General features: G+C 53.6%; 1 protein-coding gene across 2 annotated transcripts in view; it reads left to right on the plus strand.

The window, feature by feature from the left end:
- Nucleotides 1-22324, plus strand: part of GJC2 (gap junction protein gamma 2) — a 139817-nt gene that overhangs the window by 78213 nt on the left and 39280 nt on the right. Inside the window, exon 1 of one of the 2 annotated variants that reach the window (XM_069729094.1) lies at nt 6003-6665. The exons of the other annotated variant lie outside the window; for it this stretch is intronic. The gene's annotated coding sequence lies outside the window, so the exon portion shown is untranslated. Of the gene's footprint in view, nt 1-6002; nt 6666-22324 lie in introns of those variants that run through there. 2 annotated transcript variants of the gene reach the window in all.

Here is a 22324-nt window from a genome sequence, read left to right on the forward strand (position 1 = left end):
TTTGTCTGCTGTTCTGATGGTCAGGTTGGTGGACCACGGCTCCTCCTTTGTCTACTCTTCTGATGGTCAGGTTGGTGGACCACGGCTCCTCCTTTGTCTGCCCTTCTGATGTCAGGTTGGTGGACGACGGCTCCTCCTTTGTCTGCCCTTCTGATGTCAGGTTGGCGGACCATGGCTCCTCCTTTGTCTGCTCTTCTGATGGTCAGGTTGGTGGACCACGGCTCCTCCTTTGTCTGCCCTTCTGATGTCAGGTTGGTGGACCACGGCTCCTCCTTTGTCTGCTCTTCTGATGGTCAGGTTGGTGGACCACGGCTCCTCCTTTGTCTGCTCTTCTGATGGTCAGGTTGGTGGACCACGGCTCCTCCTTTGTCTGCCCTTCTGATGGTCAGGTTGGTGGACCACGGCTCCTCCTTTGTCTGCTCTTCTGATGGTCAGGTTGGTGGACCACGGCTCCTCCTTTGTCTGCTCTTCTGATGGTCAGGTTGGTGGACCACGGCTCCTCCTTTGTCTGCTCTTCTGATGGTCAGGTTGGTGGACCACGGCTCCTCATTTGTCTGCCCTTCTGATGTCAGGTTGGTGGACCACGGCTCCTTTGTCTGATGGTCAGGTTGGTGGACCACGGCTCCTCCTTTGTCTGCCCTTCTGATGTCAGGTTGGTGGACCACGGCTCCTTTGTTTGCTCTTCTGATGGTCAGGTTGGTGGACCATGGCTCCTCCTTTGTCTGCTCTTCTGATGGTCAGGTTGGAGGACCACGGCTCCTCCATTGTCTGCTCTTCTGATGGTCAGGTTGTGGGACCACGGCTCCTCCTTTGTCTGCTCTTATGGTCAGGTTGGTGGACCACGGCTCCTCCTTTGTCTGCCCTTCTGATGGTCAGGTTGGTGGACCACGGCTCCTCCTTTGTCTTCTCTTCTGATGGTCAGGTTGGTGGACCAGGGCTCCTCCTTTGTCTGCTCTTCTGATGGTCAGGTTGGTGGACCATGGCTCCTCCTTTGTCTGCCCTTCTGATGTCAGGTTGGTGGACCACGGCTCCTCCTTTGTCTGCCCTTCTGATGGTCAGGTTGGTGGACCACGGCTCCTCCTTTGTCTGCCCTTCTGATGTCAGGTTGGTGGACAACGGCTCCTCCTTTGTCTGCTCTTCTGATGGTCAGGTTGGTGTTTGACCAGAGCCTGCTTCTCGCCTCTGCTGAGATTATGCCTCGTCTTATCTTGGCCAGCATTTTCCTTCAAATCCCGTTCAGCAATTTCCGGAATGTGTCCAAAATCTGGGGTCTTATTTTATTGGATAGTAAAAAGGCTTTTTCACACAAAAATGTCTATGGAGATCTTCATCCTGAGTCAGAGATTCTGCACCCAGTATTTTAAGATTTTGATAAAGACATGTTTCCTCAAACGTGGGGATTGAAGACAATGGTGGAGTTTCATCAGTATTGGTGGGAATTTCTATATCATTTTCACTTGTCTCATTCAGAAAATGACATTTAAGTCCAGGAGTGTATGGTATATATCCAGTTCTTTAGTTGGAGAAAAGGAGAGTCCTTTGGAGAGGATTTTCTGCTGTATTCTAGCTAGAAAGGTTTCTCACTGTGTTTTCCCCTGATCTGTCCTCAGGGAATGCCTTCCTTCCCAGCTCTAACCCCTCCCCCTCGTCCTCTGTTTTTTGAGGCTGAATGTTGTAAATCAGTTCTCCTCTGGGATGTAATTTGTTGATTCTCCATGCCAAGGGACCTGAGGAGTCATCGGTATCATTGTCCTCAGAATTCCGTGTCATATAACACCGCTGCGTTGTCCATCCTTAGATTAATAATGGAAGCTAAAAAAGGCATCCATTACATAAAATTATATTATATTATTATATGAACTACAACATTCCTAAAGTGATTCTAGTGCATACTACGAGTTATAATACACGTGCATGACAAATGTACATTAGAATCCACAGTACAAATTACTGCAGAGAGTGCACAGCTTAAAAGGAACTTGGCTATTCCATTTACATAATATATGCAATATCCTGCTCCCTCTTTGACCGGTTACAATCTGGCTTCCGAACACATCATTCAACTGAAACTGCCCTAACTAAAGTGACCAACGACCTACTAACTGCCAAGAGCAAGCGACACTACTCTGTCCTCCTCCTCCTGGACCTGTCTTCTGCCTTCGACACTGTGGACCATTCCCTATTATTACAGACCCTCTCATCCCTTGGCATCACAGACTTCGCCCTGTCCTGGATCTCATCATATCTAACAGACCGGACATTCAGTGTCTCCCTCTCCCACACCACCTCCTCATCTCGCCCCCTGTCTGTCGGTGTTCCCCAAGGCTCTGTTCTAGGACCCCTACTCTTCTCCATCTACACCTTCGGCCTGGGACAGCTCATAGAATCCCACGGTTTACAATATCATCTCTACGCTGATGACACGCAGATCTACCTATCTGGACCCGACCTCACTTCCTTACTGACCAAAATCCCGCAATGTCTGTCTGCTATTTCATCCTTCTTTTCTGCTCGTTTTCTAAAACTGAACATGGACAAAACAGAATTTATCATCTTTCCCCCACCTCACTCCACCCCTCCACCCGACCTATCCATCAATGTCAATGGCTGCTCACTTTCCCCGGTCCTACACGCCCGATGCCTCGGGGTGATCCTTGACTCTACCCTCTCTTTCAAGCCACATATCCAAGCCCTTGCCTCCTCTTGCCGATTCCCACTCAAAAACATTTCCCGGATCCGTACATTCCTTGACCATGAAACCACAAAAACACTAGTGCATGCCCTTATCATCTCCCGCCTTGACTACTGCAACCTCCTACTCTCTGGCCTCCCTTCTAGCAATCTGGCACCACTCCAATCCATCCTACACTCTGCTGCCCGACTAATCTACCTGTCTCCCCGTTATTCCCCAGCCTCTCCTCTCTGCCAGGCCCTTCACTGGCTTCCTATTGCCCAGAGGCTACAGTTCAAAACACTAACAATGACATACAAAGCCATTCACAATCTGACTCCTCCATACATCTGTGACATGGTCTCCCGCTACCTACCTACACGCAACCTTCGATCATCTCATGATCTCCTACTCTGCTCCTCTCTCATCTCTTCCTCCCACAACTGCATCCAAGACTTCTCCCGTGCTTCCCCCATACTCTGGAACTCTCTACCCCAACACACCAGGCTCTCACCTACCACGGAAACCTTCAAAAGGAACCTGAAGACCCACCTCTTCCGACAAGCCTACAACCTGCAGTGATCCCCAGTCTACTGAAGCGCCACATGACCAGCTCTACCCTCACCTAGTGTATCCTCACCCATCCCCTGTAGACTGTGAGCCTTCGCGGGCAGGGTCCTCTCTCCTCCTGTACTTGTGTGTGCCTTGTTTTACTCATGTTTATTGTACTTGTCTATATTTGCCCCATTCACATGTAAAGCGCCATGGAAAAAATGGCGCTATAAAAATGAATAATAATAATAATAATATGCCCTAACATTAATGCAAAAAAAAAAGAAAACACATATCTAACAGTTCCAAAAAACATGATCCAAATGGTGATGTCTCCTTGCCCTCCAACTGAAGACGGTCGACGCGGATATGGTCCCAATAGGTAGAGTGAATCCATGAAAACATCACATATAAGAAATAAACAAATAAAAACTACAAGGAAAAAGACAGAGACAAACAATGATTAAAAATCAAGGAATTAGGAAATATTAAATCCACTTAATCTACTCAACACACAATATCAATAGAAGCAGTGGGGGAACCCGACCCCCAAAAAATAATTGCATACTGGATGGAAAGAGCATGGTAATCACAAAAAGGGCACAAATGTCAACTTCTCGTTTAGGCCCCTAGGGGACATGGTATCGAGGGTGACAATCCATCGGCACTCGCGCTGAGCGAGAATCTGCTTAAGGTTGCCACCCCGAACCGCACCATGGACACAATCAATACCCCTCACCTTCAGCCCACAGGCATCAGATCCGTGGAACTCCTTGAAGTGCCTTGTCAAGTTTTGGAAATATCCGACACCTCCTTGGTGGCTATGATGTCGCGCACATGCTCACGAGTTCTAATTTTTAATTCCCTAGACCCATGTGAGACTCACATATATCAGGGAGCAGGGACAAGTGGCATAATATATCACATATGAAGTACTGCAAGAAATATATTCACGAATACTAAATTCCCTGCTTCCATCAGATGTCTTAAAAGTCCCACACCTCAAGAGATTGGGGCACGCCACACATGACCCACAGGGGAAACAGCCATGTCTTGGGCCACCAGAATTGAACATTCTCTTCTGTTTTACCACATAGTGGCTCCGTACCAAGTGGTCATGTAGATTCCTGCTCCTCTGTGTCATGTGTGGGAATTGTGGTATGTGAGCTTCCAAAACAGAATCTGTGCGCAGCACCAGCCAATGTCTAGTCAAGATCTCACGGATCTGATCCCAGCGGCAATTTGATGTGGAGATTTAGCTTAATCTATATTCCCCCATTTCAATTCTTTTACCAGATGGCTTCAATAACTCGCTCCTCCCTGTTGATCATGCCCGGCTGTAGCCAGCTTTGATGCAACGGGCACTGTATCCCCTGGACTTAAACCTTTCTGCCAAAATCATGGATTGTCTCTCAAATCGGGTTTCTGTAGAGCAGACCCTCCTATTCCTGAGATATTGGCCAATTGGGATGGCCTTAATAACTGAGTAGTTGTGTGCCGAGGTGGCATGTAGGAGTGAATTTACAGACGTGTCTCTATTCTTCCATCCTCCCCGACAAACAAACGTATATCCAAAAAAATCAATGTTTCCTATGCCATTTAAAAGTAAATTTCAAATTAAAAGAGTTGTTGTTTAGCTGTTACATAAAGCTGGACAGGCTGGTCTTGTCACCTTCCCAAATCATCAACACATCATCAGTGTAACGAAGCCAGCCTATCACTGGGTCGGTGGCCCTTGCCCCGTCACCCTGGAAAACCCGTCTCTCCCAAAAAGCGAGAAACAGGTTTGCATACGACGGGGCACAGGCCGCGCCCATCGCGGTCCCTTGTGTCTGCAAAAAAAATGATCCTTAAAAACAAAACAATTATGCGTGAGAATGAACTCCCAACAAATCCGGAATAAAATCTGAAAAATGGCCATCCCAGTTGGCCGTCTCGAGGAAGAATCGGGCCGCTCTCAGACCATCAGAGTGCCCAAAATTAAACATTTTGTGGATTGTAATTCTGACCATGTGGTCTGTGTTATTGAGCACTCAGCATGTAAACTCCCAATATGTTGGTCACACTATTAGCAAATTAAAAAATAGAATAAGAGAACATTGATGACATTTCACAACCAACTACATGGAATATTTCTAATTTATCACATCATTTTGTTACCGTTCACAATAGACAAACTGCGTTCCTCCAAGTTTCTGCAATAGAACAAATCCCCAGAGATCCACGGGGCGGACAGAGATGAAATGACGGGATGAGGAAGCTTTCTGGAGAGGTTTAGTAAATGCACCTGTTCCATCAGGTTTAAATCTTAAAAAAGAAATCTTGTTGCATTATTGACTGTTCTTAGTTTATTTCATTAACATTAGCTTGACATTTCCAGTTTTGAACATTGAATTCATTGTCTTACACATTGGTTGCAGGTGTTTTTCCCGTTTCCCCACCTGTTATGTCTCTGTATAGATTGATGCCCTTGTGTGCCCGGCCCGCGCCCCCGGTACACCCGCTGTTTGCGTCTTATAGTCTATTGTAGATGAATATTATGACAGGTCAGTGACTTTATCTCTTGGATTCCCTTGTCTCCACATGTGCGTCTCTGGGCGTCTCTGCTGAACATTTCATATCAAGGATGAGCTGAATCTGCCCTTTTTCTGCGTGGTCCTTAGTTTGGTCCCTGAATCCCCCGTTTCCGTCCTCTCCCTCGGTGTTCCCCTTTCTGTGACGTGTAGTGCGGCACACTTCTTCCTTCCTATCTTTGGTGCAGACGTCTGACTTTTAGACGAGCTCACGGTGAGTTTTCAGAGAAGAAGCTGAGAACGTGATGGATTCCTGATTTTTCTCTTGTTTCATTTGTTCTTTACTCTGTTCGTTTTTCTTCTCCGTTGTGGTCGGGTTTTCCTTCCCCCATTGCTGTGATCTTATGTTCACCAGTTAACTTTGTTGGAACTTTTGCAGCATTTTGCCAAACTTGAGGCTTTGTGCACTGAAGCCCCAATAACTGGAGGATTTGTCACTGAGCCGCTCCTGAGACTTTGAAGAATTTGGAACAAAAAGCGTCAATGAATATCTAAAACAAGGAACGTGCCGTACAAAGGCTCCTGAAGTGCTGAGGCCAGAGTCTGTCAGGAAGCTGCGGATTCTCGCCCCTGTGGGCTCTGGTTTTGGGGTCTTCTCTCTGGGGTTCGCCGCCCCCTGCACTAATCCAACTATTGCTGCACTTTTCTAGGGACGATAATGAGTCTTACTTTCAAGAAGCCGATTTTGGTATAAAGCTGTGATTCAGCAGCGGGGGCAGGGCCGGTGACTCAGATTTCCCGGTCCCTCACCCTGCGAGGGGCGTCCAGAGGAAACCCACAGATCAGAGGACGCTCCTGAAGTCTGCGCTGGTCAGAGTCCGGACATTGTGAGGAGCTGCGCAGCCGGAGCCATGGAGGACAAGGTCTGAGTACGTATCATGTCTGTGCCCTGTAATAACAGCATCATAAGGGGCCGGCGGGGGCGCTGTAATAACAGCATCATAAGGGGCCGGCGGGGGCGCTGTAATAACAGCATCATAAGGGGCCGGCGGGGGCGCTGTAATAACAGCATCATAAGGGGCCGGCGGGGGCGCTGTAATAACAGCATCATAAGGGGCCGGCGGGGGGCGCTGTAATAACAGCATCATAAGGGGCCGGCGGGGGCGCTGTAATAACAGCATCATAAGGGGCCGGCGGGGGCGCTGTAATAACAGCATCATGAGGGGCCGGCGGGGGGCGCTGTAATAACAGCATCATAAGGGGCCGGCGGGGGCGCTGTAATAACAGCATCATGAGGGGCCGGCGGGGGGCGCTGTAATAACAGCATCATGAGGGGCCGGCGGGGGGCGCTGTAATAACAGCATCATGAGGGGCCGGCGGGGGGCGCTGTAATAACAGCATCATGAGGGGCCGGCGGGGGGCGCTGTAATAACAGCATCATAAGGGGCCGGCGGGGGCGCTGTAATAACAGCATCATAAGGGGCCGGCGGGGGGCGCTGTAATAACAGCATCATAAGGGGCCGGCGGGGGGCGCTGTAATAACAGCATCATAAGGGGCCGGCGGGGGGCGCTGTAATAACAGCATCATAAGGGGCCGGCGGGGGGCGCTGTAATAACAGCATCATAAGGGGCCGGCGGGGGGCGCTGTAATAACAGCATCATAAGGGGCCGGCGGGGGGCGCTGTAATAACAGCATCATAAGGGGCCGGCGGGGGGCGCTGTAATAACAGCATCATAAGGGGCCGGCGGGGGGCGCTGTAATAACAGCATCATAAGGGGCCGGCGGGGGGCGCTGTAATAACAGCATCATAAGGGGCCGGCGGGGGGCGCTGTAATAACAGCATCATAAGGGGCCGGCGGGGGGCGCTGTAATAACAGCATCATAAGGGGCCGGCGGGGGGCGCTGTAATAACAGCATCATAAGGGGCCGGCGGGGGGCGCTGTAATAACAGCATCATAAGGGGCCGGCGGGGGGCGCTGTAATAACAGCATCATAAGGGGCCGGCGGGGGGCGCTGTAATAACAGCATCATAAGGGGCCGGCGGGGGGCGCTGTAATAACAGCATCATAAGGGGCCGGCGGGGGGCGCTGTAATAACAGCATCATAAGGGGCCGGCGGGGGGCGCTGTAATAACAGCATCATAAGGGGCCGGCGGGGGGCGCTGTAATAACAGCATCATAAGGGGCCGGCGGGGGGCGCTGTAATAACAGCATCATAAGGGGCCGGCGGGGGGCGCTGTAATAACAGCATCATAAGGGGCCGGCGGGGGGCGCTGTAATAACAGCATCATAAGGGGCCGGCGGGGGGCGCTGTAATAACAGCATCATAAGGGGCCGGCGGGGGGCGCTGTAATAACAGCATCATAAGGGGCCGGCGGGGGGCGCTGTAATAACAGCATCATAAGGGGCCGGCGGGGGGCGCTGTAATAACAGCATCATAAGGGGCCGGCGGGGGGCGCTGTAATAACAGCATCATAAGGGGCCGGCGGGGGGCGCTGTAATAACAGCATCATAAGGGGCCGGCGGGGGGCGCTGTAATAACAGCATCATAAGGGGCCGGCGGGGGGCGCTGTAATAACAGCATCATAAGGGGCCGGCGGGGGGCGCTGTAATAACAGCATCATAAGGGGCCGGCGGGGGGCGCTGTAATAACAGCATCATAAGGGGCCGGCGGGGGGCGCTGTAATAACAGCATCATAAGGGGCCGGCGGGGGGCGCTGTAATAACAGCATCATAAGGGGCCGGCGGGGGGCGCTGTAATAACAGCATCATAAGGGGCCGGCGGGGGGCGCTGTAATAACAGCATCATAAGGGGCCGGCGGGGGGCGCTGTAATAACAGCATCATAAGGGGCCGGCGGGGGGCGCTGTAATAACAGCATCATAAGGGGCCGGCGGGGGGCGCTGTAATAACAGCATCATAAGGGGCCGGCGGGGGGCGCTGTAATAACAGCATCATAAGGGGCCGGCGGGGGGCGCTGTAATAACAGCATCATAAGGGGCCGGCGGGGGGCGCTGTAATAACAGCATCATAAGGGGCCGGCGGGGGGCGCTGTAATAACAGCATCATAAGGGGCCGGCGGGGGGCGCTGTAATAACAGCATCATAAGGGGCCGGCGGGGGGCGCTGTAATAACAGCATCATAAGGGGCCGGCGGGGGGCGCTGTAATAACAGCATCATAAGGGGCCGGCGGGGGGCGCTGTAATAACAGCATCATAAGGGGCCGGCGGGGGGCGCTGTAATAACAGCATCATAAGGGGCCGGCGGGGGGCGCTGTAATAACAGCATCATAAGGGGCCGGCGGGGGGCGCTGTAATAACAGCATCATAAGGGGCCGGCGGGGGGCGCTGTAATAACAGCATCATAAGGGGCCGGCGGGGGGCGCTGTAATAACAGCATCATAAGGGGCCGGCGGGGGGCGCTGTAATAACAGCATCATAAGGGGCCGGCGGGGGGCGCTGTAATAACAGCATCATAAGGGGCCGGCGGGGGGCGCTGTAATAACAGCATCATAAGGGGCCGGCGGGGGGCGCTGTAATAACAGCATCATAAGGGGCCGGCGGGGGGCGCTGTAATAACAGCATCATAAGGGGCCGGCGGGGGGCGCTGTAATAACAGCATCATAAGGGGCCGGCGGGGGGCGCTGTAATAACAGCATCATAAGGGGCCGGCGGGGGGCGCTGTAATAACAGCATCATAAGGGGCCGGCGGGGGGCGCTGTAATAACAGCATCATAAGGGGCCGGCGGGGGGCGCTGTAATAACAGCATCATAAGGGGCCGGCGGGGGGCGCTGTAATAACAGCATCATAAGGGGCCGGCGGGGGGCGCTGTAATAACAGCATCATAAGGGGCCGGCGGGGGGCGCTGTAATAACAGCATCATAAGGGGCCGGCGGGGGGCGCTGTAATAACAGCATCATAAGGGGCCGGCGGGGGGCGCTGTAATAACAGCATCATAAGGGGCCGGCGGGGGGCGCTGTAATAACAGCATCATAAGGGGCCGGCGGGGGGCGCTGTAATAACAGCATCATAAGGGGCCGGCGGGGGGCGCTGTAATAACAGCATTATAAGGGGCCGGCGGGGGGCGCTGTAATAACAGCATCATAAGGGGCCGGCGGGGGGCGCTGTAATAACAGCATCATAAGGGGCCGGCGGGGGGCGCTGTAATAACAGCATCATAAGGGGCCGGCGGGGGGCGCTGTAATAACAGCATCATAAGGGGCCGGTGGGGGGCGCTGTAATAACAGCATCATAAGGGGCCGGCGGGGGGCGCTGTAATAACAGCATCATAGGGGGGCGCTGTAATAACAGCATCATAAGGGGCCGGCGGGGGGCGCTGTAATAACAGCATCATAAGGGGCCGGCGGGGGGCGCTGTAATAACAGCATCATAAGGGGCCGGCGGGGGGCGCTGTAATAACAGCATCATAAGGGGCCGGCGGGGGCGCTGTAATAACAGCATCATAAGGGGCCGGCGGGGGGCGCTGTAATAACAGCATCATAAGGGGCCGGCGGGGGGCGCTGTAATAACAGCATCATAAGGGGCCGGCGGGGGGCGCTGTAATAACAGCATCATAAGGGGCCGGCGGGGGCGCTGTAATAACAGCATCATAAGGGGCCGGCGGGGGGCGCTGTAATAACAGCATCATAAGGGGCCGGCGGGGGCGCTGTAATAACAGCATCATAAGGGGCCGGCGGGGGCGCTGTAATAACAGCATCATAAGGGGCCGGCGGGGGGCGCTGTAATAACAGCATCATAAGGGGCCGGCGGGGGCGCTGTAATAACAGCATCCTAAGGGGCCGGCGGGGGGCGCTGTAATAACAGCATCCTAAGGGGCCGGCGGGGGGCGCTGTAATAACAGCATCATAAGGGGCCGGCGGAGGCGCTGTAATAACAGCATCCTAAGGGGCCGGCGGGGGCGCTGTAATAACAGCATCATAAGGGGCCGGCGGGGGCGCTGTAATAACAGCATCATAAGGGGCCGGCGGGGGCGCTGTAATAACAGCATCATAAGGGGCCGGCGGGGGGCGCTGTAATAACAGCATCATAAGGGGCCGGCGGAGGCGCTGTAATAACAGCATCATAAGGGGCCGGCGGGGGCGCTGTAATAACAGCATCATAAGGGGCCGGCGGGGGGCACTGTAATAACAGCATCATAAGGGGCCGGCGGGGGGCGCTGTAATAACAGCATCATAAGGGGCCGGCGGAGGCGCTGTAATAACAGCATCATAAGGGGCCGGCGGGGGGCACTGTAATAACAGCATCATAAGGGGCCGGCGGGGGCGCTGTAATAACAGCATCATAAGGGGCCGGCGGGGGGCACTGTAATAACAGCATCATAAGGGGCCGGCGGGGGGCACTGTAATAACAGCATCATAAGGGGCCGGCGGAGGCGCTGTAATAACAGCATCATAAGGGGCCGGCGGGGGCGCTGTAATAACAGCATCATAAGGGGCCGGCGGGGGCGCTGTAATAACAGCATCATAAGGGGCCGGCGGGGGGCACTGTAATAACAGCATCATAAGGGGCCGGCGGGGGGCACTGTAATAACAGCATCATAAGGGGCCGGCGGAGGCGCTGTAATAACAGCATCATAAGGGGCCGGCGGGGGCGCTGTAATAACAGCATCATAAGGGGCCGGCGGGGGGCGCTGTAATAACAGCATCATAAGGGGCCGGCGGGGGGCGCTGTAATAATAGCATCATAAGGGGCCGGCGGGGGCGCTGTAATAACAGCATCATAAGGGGCCGGCGGGGGCGCTGTAATAACAGCATCATAAGGGGCCGGCGGGGGCGCTGTAATAACAGCATCATAAGGGGCCGGCGGAGGCGCTGTAATAACAGCATCATAAGGGGCCGGCGGGGGCGCTGTAATAACAGCATCATAGGGGGGCGCTGTAATAACAGCATCATAAGGGGCCGGCGGGGGCGCTGTAATAACAGCATCATAAGGGGCCGGCGGGGGCGCTGTAATAACAGCATCATAAGGGGCCGGCGGGGGCGCTGTGCCCTCATAGAATTGTTTAGGGTGGTAATGAATTGTCCTTACATTTTGTTTGCCTGATTGTTCATAAACTGCAATATCTGTACAATCAGCGACATACAATCCACATCTGTACAATCAGCGACATACAATCCACATCTGTACAATCAGCGACATACAATCCACATCTGTGGCCCTATTGCCATCTCGTATACCTTGTGCCATACGACCTCCGTCCTTCCAGGCCTGGCTGGTTGGGTTGGAGGGGCCTGGCTGGTTGGGTTGGAGGGGCCTGGCTGTGGGTTTTGGGCTCCTGTGACCCCAGGCTATGGCGCCATCTGTAGCCCAGGTGTGGGGGCACATTAGTGATTTTCCACAGACTGTAGGTTGGACAGATCTTATTACAGACCAGTGCACCGTGGGATCTCAGGTCACATCCGCCAAGCACAGCGATACCAGTAGTGTTCGTCTCATCTTAGCCTTGGCCAGTATTCACATCGTGCACAAACAGCAATGTTACAAACCCTCAGCTAAGAGGTGTTCAGGCGGGATAGTAAACAATAAGGTTTCTATTCACGGAGAGCAAGCAGAGATTGTGACGCGCAGTGAGGACAGTTGTGCAGCTGGTGTCTGTTCACTATATAGGGTCGAATTCATCCTGTTTACCATGATGAGTCGATTGTATTGGGTCTCAATTACCGCATGGCCAGTCCATTATTTGGGGACTCATATACTCCTATGGCCAGTTCATTATATGGGGGTCACATTTACCCCATGGGAGTCCATTATATGGGGACTCCTACCCCTATGGCCAGTCCATTATATGGGGTCTCATTTATTCCCTTGAACAGTCCATTATATGGGGACTCATGTACCAATATGGCCAGTTCATTATATGGGGTTTCATTTACACCTATGAACAGTAAATTATATGGGGTCTTATTTACCCCCATAGCAAGTCCATTATATGGGGTCTTATTTACCTCTATGACCAGTCAATTATATGTGGTTTAATTTTTCACATGGCAACTCCATTATATGGGGTCTCCGTTATGAATATGGCCAGTTCATTATATGGGGTTTCATTTACCCCCATGGCAACTCCATTATATGGGGTCTCATGTACCAATATGGCCAGTTCATTATATGGGGTTTCATTTACACCTATGGCCAGTCCATTATATGGGGTCTCATTTACGAATATGACCAGTTCATTATATGGGGTTTCATTTACCCCCATGGCCAGTCCATTATATGGGGTCTCATTTACGAATATGACCAGTTCATTATATGGGGTTTCATTTACCCCCATGGTCAGTCCATTATATGGGGTTTCATTTACACCTATGGCCAGTCTATAATAGGGATTTTAACTACTCTCGGTCCATCTATTATATGGGTCACGTCTTTCTCTCCCCTCTGTATTTTGGCATATTCCCACCTTTCTGACAAGCAGCAGCCGCTGTTGATGGTTTTTCTCTATCTTTCTCTTTTCACAGAATGCTGAAAATATAAACTTTGAGCATGGTTACGTAACACGTTAACATGTCACCTCGTGGAGACCCTTTCGGTCCATCCTATGACACGTGCTGGATACAAAAAAACTGGCAGCTGATACATATAGACAGGTCCATCCCATTGTCAGAGGAACAATGGTGACCTTGTGGTGGGTAACAACATAGCCGGGAGGGGTCTTCCTGTCGGCAACTGCCAGGTGGAGAAACTCAAAAACTGCTTCACCTAACAACCATCAAGTGCAACAGAACAACCTGAGAGGGTCTGTGGACATGGAAGTCAGCCTTCACTAATATGGCCATAGATACAGCACGGATACTCCAGTCACATACAAAGCTGCAAATCTTCTGCAAGGTCCTGTATTCAAAGTGTCAAGTTTACCATTCTGTGCACGGTATGTGACCTGCATCTTCAGTAATGCGCCGCAGCAGCGTGAGCTCTTTACAGCCACGGACGCAGCAGAGTGAGCTGTAGTGTAGAGAATCAGTGACTGCAGCTCCGGAGGTGACTGGAGGATAAGACACGATGTAACAGCAGAATAGTGAGTGCAGCTCTGGAGGTGACTGGAGGATAAGACACGATGTAACAGCAGAATAGTGAGTGCAGCTCTGGAGGTGAGTGGAGGATAAGACGGGACCGAGCCCCTTTATTCTTACTCAGCGCAGTGGTCAGGTACTTCACGTGGAACGCACGAGTTTTAGTTTCGACGCAGAGTAAAATCCTCCATGTAGATGAAGTTTGTAGCAGCATCCTAGGTGCCCTGGTGAAGGTGCGTTCTCTGGAGTGCGGGGGCTGGGTGCCCGGAGGGCGGCCCATCTCTGGAGGGGTTTCTCCTTCAGGGTGCCTTAGTCCGTTAGCGCTCCTATATCCTGGTGGTGGGCTGATGTCTTTACCCCCTAGATTTTTGTTTTGTATTTCTGTTCCCTGAATAGAAGGTTTGCAGGCATCGAACTTGAGCCTCGGGTGGTGAGAATGTAGGTTGTGTTCTGTGATGTTGGTTTATGTATATATTGTATATAGTGTATTGTATATAGTGTGTATAATAGAGGGTCTTAGTTAGGTTGGGTGGGGGGATTGGGGGGTTCAACGGCGGTGATAAGAGACTGATCTGGCCTGGCCCAGGCCCCGCCTGGGGAAAAACTTTGGGGCCTGATCCTAGCTCGGATGATTCCTGAACTTTGTGGCCAGAGCTGGATCAGGGGTGGCGGGATAGTTAGAGTAGGTGTGTGTATATATATTTAAAAAAATAACAACAAATGTTAATGTTGTACACTGTGATGTGTTTAGGTTTGTTGTAGGGTGAATGTGGTGGTGTAAGGGGGGCTGTAAGGTTCGGCAGTGGGACCAGCAGGGTTTTGTTGTGTTTGCGGTGTTGTATAGTGTTTGGTTTAGTATAATGTGTTTATAGTGTATATATTGTATATAATATTGTATATAGGACGGTGTGAATGTAGTTGGGGTTGTATATAGTAGTATGAATGAAGCTGGGCCGGGGGTCTTACATGATTTTATACTATTTATTATTTATAATTTTTTACAGGTATTCATGTAAGTTATGTGTATTTTGTTTGTTGTGTTTTAGTTGTTTTTTTTTATGTTATTGGAATTTTCTTTCTCGTCCCTGATTTGTAGGTCATGAACTTTCTCCATTTTTGTTCCATTTCCGGTTTATTACTTTGTGGCTTTTGTCGTTTGTTGTCGTCTGATTGGAGCTTTGTTCTTATGTTCTGTTCTGTTGTGTTTTATTTGTAATGTATCACAGTTATTGTCATGTAAAGTATTTCATTTTATTTAATAAAAGACCTGGAGGATAAGACGATGTACCAGCAGAATAGTGAGTGAGGTGTTGAGGCCGGAGATGCCACCATTGGCCTCCTGAGGAGGAGATCTGGCAGGTGAGGACCTGGTGAAGCTGCTGAGCGCGGCCTTCAGTATCGGGGGCACAGGAGACGTCCGGGGGGAACGCGCTGCTTTATGTCGGACATTTCCTTCCTCCTTGTTTCCTTCTTGATTTTGCCGTCTTATATCTGAATCTAAAATGTGCACATTGCAGTAAGAAAAGAAAACGCCGACGGGCTGTGGTACAGTGTAGAGGACGGGCTGTGGTACAGTGTAGAGGACGGGCTGTGGTACAGTGTAGAGGACGGGCTGTGGTACAGTGTAGAGGACGGGCTGTGGTACAGTGTAGAGGACGGGCTGTGGTACAGTGTAGAGGACGGGCTGTGGTACAGTGTAACTGACGGGCTGTGGTACAGTGTAGAGGACGGGCTGTGGTACAGTGTAGAGGACGGGCTGTGGTACAGTGTAGAGGACGGGCTGTGGTACAGTGTAGAGGACGGGCTGTGGTACAGTGTAGAGGACGGGCTGTGGTACAGTGTAGAGGACGGGCTGTGGTACAGTGTAGAGGACGGGCTGTGGTACAGTGTAGAGGACGGGCTGTGGTACAGTGTAGAGGACGGGCTGTGGTACAGTGTAGAGGACGGGCTGTGGTACAGTGTAGAGGACGGGCTGTGGTACAGTGTAGAGGACGGGCTGTGGTACAGTGTAGAGGACGGGCTGTGGCACAGTGTAGAGGACGGGCTGTGGTACAGTGTAGAGGACGGGCTGTGGTACAGTGTAGAGGACGGGCTGTGGTACAGTGTAGAGGACGGGCTGTGGTACAGTGTAGAGGACGGGCTGTGGTACAGTGTAGAGGACGGGCTGTGGTACAGTGTAGAGGACGGGCTGTGGTACAGTGTAACCGACGGGCTGTGGTACAGTGTAGAGGACGGGCTGTGGTACAGTGTAGAGGACGGGCTGTGGTACAGTGTAGAGGACGGGCTGTGGTACAGTGTAGAGGACGGGCTGTGGTACAGTGTAGAGGACGGGCTGTGGTACAGTGTAACCGACGGGCTGTGGTACAGTGTAGAGGACGGGCTGTGGTACAGTGTAGAGGACAGGCTGTGGTACAGTGTAGAGGACGGGCTGTGGTACAGTGTAGAGGACGGGCTGTGGTACAGTGTAGAGGACGGGCTGTGGTACAGTGTAGAGGACGGGCTGTGGTATAGTGTAGAGGACGGGCTGTGGTACAGTGTAGAGGACGGGCTGTGGTACAGTGTAGAGGACGGGCTGTGGCACAGTGTAACTGACGGGCTGTGGTACAGTGTAGAGGACGGGCTGTGGTACAGTGTAGAGGACGGGCTGTGGTACAGTGTAGAGGACGGGTTGTGGTACAGTGTAGAGGACGGGCTGTGGTACAGTGTAGAGGACGGGCTGTGGTACAGTGTAGAGGACGGGCTGTGGTACAGTGTAGAGGACGGGCTGTGGTACAGTGTAGAGGACGGGCTGTGGTACAGTGTAGAGGACGGGCTGTGGTACAGTGTAGAGGACGGGCTGTGGTACAGTGTAGAGGACGGGCTGTGGTATAGTGTAGAGGACGGGCTGTGGTACAGTGTAACCGACGGGCTGTGGTATAGTGTAGAGGACGGGCTGTGGTATAGTGTAGAGGACGGGCTGTGGTACAGTGTAGAGGACGGGCTGTGGTACAGTGTAGAGGACGGGCTGTGGTACAGTGTAGAGGACGGGCTGTGGTACAGTGTAGAGGACGGGCTGTGGTACAGTGTAGAGGACGGGCTGTGGTACAGTGTAGAGGACGGGCTGTGGTACAGTGTAGAGGACGGGCTGTGGTACAGTGTAGAGGACGGGTTGTGGTACAGTGTAGAGGACGGGTTGTGGTACAGTGTAGAGGACGGGCTGTGGTACAGTGTAGAGGACGGGCTGTGGTACAGTGTAGAGGACGGGCTGTGGTACAGTGTAGAGGACGGGCTGTGGTACAGTGTAGAGGACGGGCTGTGGTACAGTGTAGAGGACGGGCTGTGGTACAGTGTAGAGGACGGGCTGTGGTACAGTGTAGAGGACGGGCTGTGGTACAGTGTAGAGGACGGGCTGTGGTACAGTGTAGAGGACGGGCTGTGGTACAGTGTAGAGGACGGGCTGTGGTACAGTGTAGAGGACGGGCTGTGGTACAGTGTAGAGGACGGGCTGTGGCACAGTGTAACCGACGGGCTGTGGTACAGTGTAGAGGACGGGCTGTGGTACAGTGTAGAGGACGGGCTGTGGTACAGTGTAGAGGACGGGCTGTGGTACAGTGTAGAGGACGGGCTGTGGTACAGTGTAGAGGACGGGCTGTGGTACAGTGTAACTGACGGGCTGTGGTACAGTGTAGAGGACGGGCTGTGGTACAGTGTAGAGGACGGGCTGTGGTACAGTGTAGAGGACGGGCTGTGGTACAGTGTAGAGGACGGGCTGTGGTACAGTGTAGAGGACGGGCTGTGGTACAGTGTAGAGGACGGGCTGTGGTACAGTGTAGAGGACGGGCTGTGGTACAGTGTAGAGGACGGGCTGTGGTACAGTGTAGAGGACGGGCTGTGGCACAGTGTAACCGACGGGCTGTGGTACAGTGTAGAGGACGGGCTGTGGTACAGTGTAGAGGACGGGCTGTGGTACAGTGTAGAGGACGGGCTGTGGTACAGTGTAGAGGACGGGCTGTGGTACAGTGTAGAGGACGGGCTGTGGTACAGTGTAACTGACGGGCTGTGGTACAGTGTAGAGGACGGGCTGTGGTACAGTGTAGAGGACGGGCTGTGGTACAGTGTAGAGGACGGGCTGTGGTACAGTGTAGAGGACGGGCTGTGGTACAGTGTAGAGGACGGGCTGTGGTACAGTGTAGAGGACGGGCTGTGGTACAGTGTAGAGGACGGGCTGTGGTACAGTGTAGAGGACGGGCTGTGGTACAGTGTAGAGGACGGGCTGTGGTACAGTGTAGAGGACGGGCTGTGGTACAGTGTAGAGGACGGGCTGTGGTACAGTGTAGAGGACGGGCTGTGGTACAGTGTAGAGGACGGGCTGTGGCACAGTGTAGAGGACGGGCTGTGGTACAGTGTAGAGGACGGGCTGTGGTACAGTGTAGAGGACGGGCTGTGGTACAGTGTAACCGACGGGCTGTGGTACAGTGTAGAGGACGGGCTGTGGTACAGTGTAGAGGACGGGCTGTGGTACAGTGTAGAGGACGGGCTGTGGTACAGTGTAGAGGACGGGCTGTGGTACAGTGTAGAGGACGGGCTGTGGTACAGTGTAACCGACGGGCTGTGGTACAGTGTAGAGGACGGGCTGTGGTACAGTGTAGAGGACAGGCTGTGGTACAGTGTAGAGGACGGGCTGTGGTACAGTGTAGAGGACGGGCTGTGGTACAGTGTAGAGGACGGGCTGTGGTACAGTGTAGAGGACGGGCTGTGGTATAGTGTAGAGGACGGGCTGTGGTACAGTGTAGAGGACGGGCTGTGGTACAGTGTAGAGGACGGGCTGTGGCACAGTGTAACTGACGGGCTGTGGTACAGTGTAGAGGACGGGCTGTGGTACAGTGTAGAGGACGGGCTGTGGTACAGTGTAGAGGACGGGTTGTGGTACAGTGTAGAGGACGGGCTGTGGTACAGTGTAGAGGACGGGCTGTGGTACAGTGTAGAGGACGGGCTGTGGTACAGTGTAGAGGACGGGCTGTGGTACAGTGTAGAGGACGGGCTGTGGTACAGTGTAGAGGACGGGCTGTGGTACAGTGTAGAGGACGGGCTGTGGTACAGTGTAGAGGACGGGCTGTGGTATAGTGTAGAGGACGGGCTGTGGTACAGTGTAACCGACGGGCTGTGGTATAGTGTAGAGGACGGGCTGTGGTATAGTGTAGAGGACGGGCTGTGGTACAGTGTAGAGGACGGGCTGTGGTACAGTGTAGAGGACGGGCTGTGGTACAGTGTAGAGGACGGGCTGTGGTACAGTGTAGAGGACGGGCTGTGGTACAGTGTAGAGGACGGGCTGTGGTACAGTGTAGAGGACGGGCTGTGGTACAGTGTAGAGGACGGGCTGTGGTACAGTGTAGAGGACGGGTTGTGGTACAGTGTAGAGGACGGGTTGTGGTACAGTGTAGAGGACGGGCTGTGGTACAGTGTAGAGGACGGGCTGTGGTACAGTGTAGAGGACGGGCTGTGGTACAGTGTAGAGGACGGGCTGTGGTACAGTGTAGAGGACGGGCTGTGGTACAGTGTAGAGGACGGGCTGTGGTACAGTGTAGAGGACGGGCTGTGGTACAGTGTAGAGGACGGGCTGTGGTACAGTGTAGAGGACGGGCTGTGGTACAGTGTAGAGGACGGGCTGTGGTACAGTGTAGAGGACGGGCTGTGGTACAGTGTAGAGGACGGGCTGTGGTACAGTGTAGAGGACGGGCTGTGGTACAGTGTAGAGGACGGGCTGTGGTACAGTGTAGAGGACGGGCTGTGGCACAGTGTAACCGACGGGCTGTGGCACAGTGTAACCGACGGGCTGTGGTACAGTGTAGAGGACGGGCTGTGGTACAGTGTAGAGGACGGGCTGTGGTACAGTGTAGAGGACGGGCTGTGGTACAGTGTAGAGGACGGGCTGTGGTACAGTGTAGAGGACGGGCTGTGGTACAGTGTAGAGGACGGGCTGTGGCACAGTGTAACCGACGGGCTGTGGTACAGTGTAGAGGACGGGCTGTGGTACAGTGTAGAGGACGGGCTGTGGTACAGTGTAGAGGACGGGCTGTGGTACAGTGTAGAGGACGGGCTGTGGTACAGTGTAACTGACGGGCTGTGGTACAGTGTAGAGGACGGGCTGTGGTACAGTGTAGAGGACGGGCTGTGGTACAGTGTAGAGGACGGGCTGTGGTACAGTGTAGAGGACGGGCTGTGGTACAGTGTAGAGGACGGGCTGTGGTACAGTGTAGAGGACGGGCTGTGGTACAGTGTAGAGGACGGGCTGTGGTACAGTGTAGAGGACGGGCTGTGGTACAGTGTAGAGGACGGGCTGTGGCACAGTGTAACCGACGGGCTGTGGTACAGTGTAGAGGACGGGCTGTGGTACAGTGTAGAGGACGGGCTGTGGTACAGTGTAGAGGACGGGCTGTGGTACAGTGTAGAGGACGGGCTGTGGTACAGTGTAGAGGACGGGCTGTGGTACAGTGTAACTGACGGGCTGTGGTACAGTGTAGAGGACGGGCTGTGGTACAGTGTAGAGGACGGGCTGTGGTACAGTGTAGAGGACGGGCTGTGGTACAGTGTAGAGGACGGGCTGTGGTACAGTGTAGAGGACGGGCTGTGGTACAGTGTAGAGGACGGGCTGTGGTACAGTGTAGAGGACGGGCTGTGGTACAGTGTAGAGGACGGGCTGTGGTACAGTGTAGAGGACGGGCTGTGGTACAGTGTAGAGGACGGGCTGTGGTACAGTGTAGAGGACGGGCTGTGGTACAGTGTAGAGGACGGGCTGTGGTACAGTGTAGAGGACGGGCTGTGGTACAGTGTAGAGGACGGGCTGTGGTACAGTGTAGAGGACGGGCTGTGGTATAGTGTAGAGGACGGGCTGTGGTACAGTGTAACTGACGGGCTGTGGTACAGTGTAGAGGACGGGCTGTGGTACAGTGTAGAGGACGGGCTGTGGTACAGTGTAGAGGACGGGCTGTGGTACAGTGTAGAGGACGGGCTGTGGTACAGTGTAGAGGACGGGCTGTGGTACAGTGTAGAGGACGGGCTGTGGTACAGTGTAGAGGACGGGCTGTGGCACAGTGTAACTGACGGGCTGTGGTACAGTGTAGAGGACGGGCTGTGGTACAGTGTAGAGGACGGGCTGTGGTACAGTGTAGAGGACGGGCTGTGGTACAGTGTAGAGGACGGGCTGTGGCACAGTGTAGAGGACGGGCTGTGGTACAGTGTAGAGGACGGGCTGTGGTACAGTGTAGAGGACGGGCTGTGGTACAGTGTAGAGGACGGGCTGTGGTACAGTGTAGAGGACGGGCTGTGGTACAGTGTAGAGGACGGGCTGTGGTATAGTGTAGAGGACGGGCTGTGGTACAGTGTAACCGACGGGCTGTGGTATAGTGTAGAGGACGGGCTGTGGTATAGTGTAGAGGACGGGCTGTGGTACAGTGTTGAGGATGGGCTGTGGTACAGTGTAGAGGACGGGCTGTGGTACAGTGTAGAGGACGGGCTGTGGTACAGTGTAGAGGACGGGCTGTGGTACAGTGTAGAGGACGGGCTGTGGTACAGTGTAGAGGACGGGCTGTGGTACAGTGTAGAGGACGGGCTGTGGTACAGTGTAGAGGACGGGCTGTGGTACAGTGTAGAGGACGGGCTGTGGTACAGTGTAGAGGACGGGCTGTGGTACAGTGTAGAGGACGGGCTGTGGTACAGTGTAGAGGCCGGGCTGTGGTACAGTGTAGAGGCCGGGCTGTGGTACAGTGTAGAGGACGGGCTGTGGTACAGTGTAGAGGACGGGCTGTGGTACAGTGTAGAGGACGGGCTGTGGTACAGTGTAGAGGACGGGCTGTGGTACAGTGTAGAGGACGGGCTGTGGTACAGTGTAGAGGACGGGCTGTGGTACAGTGTAGAGGACGGGCTGTGGTACAGTGTAGAGGACGGGCTGTGGTACAGTGTAGAGGACGGGCTGTGGTACAGTGTAGAGGACGGGCTGTGGTACAGTGTAGAGGACGGGCTGTGGTACAGTGTAGAGGACGGGCTGTGGTACAGTGTAGAGGACGGGCTGTGGTACAGTGTAGAGGCCGGGCTGTGGTACAGTGTAGAGGACGGGCTGTGGTACAGTGTAGAGGACGGGCTGTGGTACAGTGTAGAGGACGGGTTGTGGTACAGTGTAGAGGACGGGCTGTGGTACAGTGTAGAGGACGGGCTGTGGTACAGTGTAGAGGACGGGCTGTGGTACAGTGTAGAGGACGGGCTGTGGTATAGTGTAGAGGACGGGCTGTGGTACAGTGTAGAGGACGGGCTGTGGTACAGTGTAGAGGACGGGCTGTGGTACAGTGTAGAGGACGGGCTGTGGTATAATGTAGAGGACGGGCTGTGGTACAGTGTAACCGACGGGCTGTGGTACAGTGTAGAGGACGGGCTGTGGTACAGTGTAGAGGACGGGCTGTGGTACAGTGTAGAGGACGGGCTGTGGTACAGTGTAGAGGACGGGCTGTGGTACAGTGTAGAGGACGGGCTGTGGTACAGTGTAGAGGACGGGCTGTGGTACAGTGTAGAGGACGGGCTGTGGTA

The sequence above is a fragment of the Ranitomeya imitator genome, chromosome 6 (genome assembly GCF_032444005.1).
Source record: "Ranitomeya imitator isolate aRanImi1 chromosome 6, aRanImi1.pri, whole genome shotgun sequence".
NCBI classification, from domain to species: Eukaryota; Metazoa; Chordata; class Amphibia; order Anura; family Dendrobatidae; genus Ranitomeya; species Ranitomeya imitator.